General features: G+C 33.7%; 1 pseudogene; it reads right to left on the bottom strand.

Annotated features, from left to right (window-relative positions):
• Nucleotides 1-258: 258 nt before the first annotated feature.
• LOC115983074 lies at nucleotides 259-409 on the bottom strand (annotated as a pseudogene).
• Between the last annotated feature and the right edge of the window lie 4,913 nt (nucleotides 410-5,322).

The raw sequence follows: 5,322 nt of genomic DNA, 5'->3' as shown, positions 1-5,322 counted from the left end.
ATGCAAAACATTTTATATCAAATCAAATGGAACATTAATAAAAACAGTACTTTCGATTTTTTTTCTTTTTCATCTAAAATTTTAAAATTTGGATTTGTGCCCCTAATCCCTAATGTTAATTTATTCAACATTTATTTTTGGGACAACAAAACTACACAAAAATAGACAAATAAAATTCACAACACTCCAGTCCTTTTGGGCCGTAAAAGACATTGGGCTCCTAGAGAAGCATAGTGAAAATATTTCAAGCGGAAGTAGGCAAGGGCCACGCGAACGTAGGCCCCTACGGCAATAAATAATGACATAGGCTCTCCCACTTGGGGAGACCTTATGCTAAAAGTGCAATGGAGTTTACCAACTTAAGCCACGAGCCTTCTTGATCACCCATTGACCCCGTTCAGGTAAGTATGTTTCATTTGCTGCTCAGTGCTTCATACTTGTATCTCCATTTAGTAGTTTTAGGACCATAAATTATTTCACAACTTTTTTGTCACAATTCTGACATGGCAAATTGTGAGTGACTAACCATCACTGACCTAGCATTTTTTCTTTACTAATCATACTTTGTCACGTTACAGTTATAGCAAAAAGTTGTGAAAAATTATGTAGTCTTAGACTTTTCCATCTCCTTGTGTCTCTTCCATCCTGCATTTTCAACGTGAGAGTGTGAGACCTTAATGCAAATCGCAAGGGTGCAAAACTGCAAATACAATTGGCAGATAAACCATGCATATATTCTTTCAAGCTTTGGGTTTCTAAAATCATTTTAACAATTTCGAATACTGTGGTGTTCTTAGAGCCTATAGGTATCCAAAAAGGAATCTTAATTAACTAAATTTAACCAAGCACTGCACCATTTTGATGGGAATCACCTACTTTAATCTTATTAAGTTCATTCAGCCAAAAAAGAAAAAGAAAAAGAAAAAAAAGAAGTGTACTACATCTTCACTGGAAGGCCATTGTAGGGCACCACTTATTACATTAATCCAAATAGCCGCTTACTAGAGGAAATTATAGCTAATAAGTGAGATGAAACCAGACCAATTCTTTGGATGTCTTTAATTCCTCAACGAGCTTACTACTATTTATATAATGTGTCCAATTTCACCCACAAAACATTGTTATGCGAGTGGTTATTTTGTTTTCCCCCTCAAATAAGAATCAATTACGGTATGGCTATTTCCCCAACCAAAAAAAAAAAAAAAAAAATGTCCGTCATTTTAGAAAAACATTGAACCATTCAGTTTTATTGACGTGTTAAGCTTTTAAATATTTATTTATTTTTTTCCCGAACCCACACACAATTGACACGATATTGTCCGTTTTGGTAGTTCCATGGACCTTCATAGTTCTGTTCAATAGCAAACAATATTGTGCTGATTGTGTGTATCCTGGCAAATGGCATCAAAGCTAAGGACAGCTCTCCTTTGAGTTGTGGTGAGTAAGGCCTAATTTTGTTGAGTCTCACATCACTTAAGTGAGTGTGCCAATCTGGGTTCATAAGGAGGATGTCTCACTAATTTTTACAAGATCTCTTCTCACGTGAGAAAGAACAAAACGCGAAAAGCCACTTTTAGTCCCTACATTTTCAGGCGATTTCTATTTTAGTCCCTACATTTTATTTTTACCGCTTTTAGTCCATATCTTGAAAAACGCCTCTTGTTTTAGTCCCTGCCGTTACATCAGAAACGAAAAGTGCACCGCTGGCAAATGGCATGCACTGTTGGCCTGACGTGGTTACTAAAATAATAATAAAAAATATCACGTCAGCATTTAAATTAAAAAAATTAATTTATTAATTTTAACTAAATAAAAAAACTTAAAAATAGAATTAAAAACTAAAAATTATATAAATTGAGATCTAAGTGTGTCTTAAACAAGAACATAAACCCAAAAATTAAAAATTTCAAAATCACCGTTTTCTCAAACACAGCAATATCATCAAATCCTAAAGTCTCATAGTAACAAATCAATCCAAAAATACAACACAATCAATCCAAACAAAAAAATCTCAAACTCAAAATCTCTACCTCATCTCTCTCTTGCCTACCGTTTTCTATCTTCTCCCTCTCTCAGACCTTGCTTTCTCAAATCAAACATCACTCTCTCTCAGACAGTGTAGATCGGCAATGACTTTTTTTTTTCAATCTCTCAAACAAGTGGTGGTGGGTTTGCTCATTGGTAGTTTTTTTTTTCCTATTTTTGAGATGAGTTTGGTGATTGGGATGTTGAATTGGTGTGGGTTTGAATTGGCTGTGGGTTATTGAATCGGTGTGGGTTTGAATTATCTATGGGTTGTTGAATCAGTGTGGGTTGTTGAAAGGGTGTGGGTTTGAGTTGGTCTGGGCTATTGAATCGGTATGGGTTGGTTGTTTCGGTGGTGCTGGGATGTGTACGGTGACTGGGGCTTCTTTGAATCGGCGTGGGTTGGTTATTTCGATTTTGGAATTTCCAATAGTGGAGCGGTGGGTTTTGGGTTTGTTTGGTTGGTTGTTTGTTTCGGGTTCAATGGTTGGTTGGTTGTATCAGATTCTGGGTTTTGTGGGTTCGGTGGTTGTGTGAGTTTGATGGGTTTTGATTGTGATGTTGGTTGTGTGGGTCTGAATTTTAGATGTGGGTTGTTGTGGTTCAATGCTGGTGGCTGTGTGGGTTTCGGGTTTTGTGGGTTCTAGGTTTCGAGATCCTTTTTTGGGGTTTACGGGTTATGGGTTGCCGGTGGGTCATAAGGTGTTGGTTCGGTTATGGATGGTGTTTAGTGGATGCTGGTGGTTCAGTGTTGGATTTTAATTTTTGGGTTTGTGTTCTGAGATTTGGGTTTGTTCTTGTTCAAGACACACTTAGATCTAAATTCATGTAATTTTTAGTTTTTAATTCTATTTTTAATTTTTTTTATTTAGTTAAAATTAATAAATTAATTTTTTTAATTTAAATGCTGACGTGTCATTTTTTTATTATTATTTTAATGGCCATGTCAAGCCAACAATGCATGTCGTTTGCTAGCTGTGCAATTTCTGTTTCTGATGTAACGGTAGGGACCAAAACGAGAGGCGTTTTTCAGGATAGGAACTAAAAGTGGTAAAAATAAAATGTAGAGACTAAAATGGAAATCGCCTGAAAATGTAGGGCCTAAAAGCGGCTTTTCGCCTATTTATTACTCGTAAATTTGAAATTTGAAATAAATAGTCAAAATATCAATTCAAATGACTTTGTAGACACTTTTTTAATAAAAAAAAAATATTAAAATCTATATCTAAATAAATTTTTTAATAATAGTAATATTTTATTAAATAATAATAATAAAAATATTATTAACCAAATAATTGAACCAATTACCTAATGTTTGGAACCAAGATCAGGGTACGTTTGGTACACTGAATGAACATTACGACAAGAATTATAATATTTATTACTAGTAATAAAGTATGTTGTAATGTAATAACTAAACCTATTCATTAGTTTGGTTGTGAGTTATAACCTTAGAATGAAGCTTAATATTTATTTTAGGAAATATCTTACTCATACAATTATATCTCCTTAAAAAATTTTATTTGTAAATTTAAGAGAGATATGTGTTAATTTTTATAATTGTTAGATGTATATGGAAAGTTAGTTTATTTGGAAATATATTAAGTTTTAAAATTATTACACTTACTAAGGAATAACTAATACAACCTTTTAAAGAGGAATAGTTATTCCTCATTTTGAAGAATAGCTATTCATAAGGAATGAATATTCCTTGTAATAAAAACATAACCAAACTAAAGAATAACTAAACTATAGGAATAATTATTACATTATAGCGCCTATTACAGTCTACCAAACATGCCCTTATGTACCACTCTCTCTATTCCACTCTATGTATCACGAATTAGAATTTACCATCGGTCAATTAATACCTAATTTTTTGCCTTTTATTTCACTTGCCAAAAATAAGAAAAAAAAAATTCCATCCCCTTTAGGCTCCACCACCAACCTCTGGCACACCACAAGCAAGAGACAACCAACACCATCCTTACCAGTACTAGATTGGCCCTGCCACAGCCACCACCTCCACCTCCTTGTTTTCTTGCCATAAACGCCAGTCCCATTACCATTGTTATCAATTCCGCTTCCTCTCTTACTACCACCACCATCTCTGCCTTGCTCCTCATCTTCTTGCCCAAGCATCGAGACGACGGTGTCACAATCTCACTTGGGCTCTGATGTGCCCACCTTTATCGTAATCACAAAGTTGCCGCTTGACTTCTGGAAGTTTGGGGGCTGATTCGATTGGTGACCACCCTTGTGCAACCATCAAATCAGTTCTCTTGGGTTAAGGAATGTCAAATAGAGTTATTGTGGCCGTGTGGCTTGCTTGGGATAGAGAACTAAAGACTGGGGGTGATTGTTGTTGTAATTGTCTATTGCTAGTGGTGTTGCTGGAGGTTGGTGGTGTTGGGGATTCTTTGCGTATTTTTTTTTTCTCTTTTTTTTGGCAAGTAATATAGAAGCCAAAAAATTAGGTATTAATTGACAGATGGCAAATTCTAATTCGTAGTGACAATTGAAGAGATTATTCATGTATAGTTTTAATTATATGACTTTTTTAATGAGTGGTGTGACTTGTTTAAGTAATACATATGAAGTTAAGAACCTTGTATCTCAATTGGTTTGCTCTTCACGGTGTTTTCAACACATCCAAGGTTCAAATCCCTCATTCTCGGTTATAACTATTAAATTATTAAAAAATATATATAATACACATGGGTAGTTTATATAAATTGTCATGTATTAAGTTCAAGAAGATGGCTCCAAACCAATTTCGTACTAAACTTTGTTCCAATTCTATTTACTATAATTGAAATTGAACCTTGTATTCTACACTTTTAGCCATTCTTTTTTTTTCTTTTGTATAGAATTTTAGCCATTTTTTTTATTATATCCAAAAGATACACCATTGTGTTAGCGGTTTTTGGTTAGGATATTTATTTATTTATTTATTTTTTTGGGTTGAGAAAATGGTTAGGGTTTTAGTAATAAAATTAAGAGTAAGACTTAGGTATAGTATTTAAGTATTATTCCTTAAATTCCCCTTTTAAAATTTTTCCATGTGAATTTTTTTTTATAGGATGAAAGTATATTTTATAATTAAGTAACCACGTGGCTGAATTTTAGAAGGAGAATTTGAGGAATAGTACCTAAGTTACTGTATCTAAATTTTGTCCTTAAATCCACAAATATCAAAAAGTGTGCATAAGAAAGGATACTAGTAATTTAAAATACTCTCTAGACAATCTAAATCCTAATTGCCTTCTTCTTAAAAAAAAAAAAAAAAAAATCCTA

The sequence above is a fragment of the Quercus lobata genome, chromosome 3, assembly GCF_001633185.2.
Source record: "Quercus lobata isolate SW786 chromosome 3, ValleyOak3.0 Primary Assembly, whole genome shotgun sequence".
Classification (NCBI taxonomy): Eukaryota; Viridiplantae; Streptophyta; class Magnoliopsida; order Fagales; family Fagaceae; genus Quercus; species Quercus lobata.
Note: the sequence above shows the minus strand (reverse complement) of the source record. Positions and strands in the feature narration are given on the sequence as shown.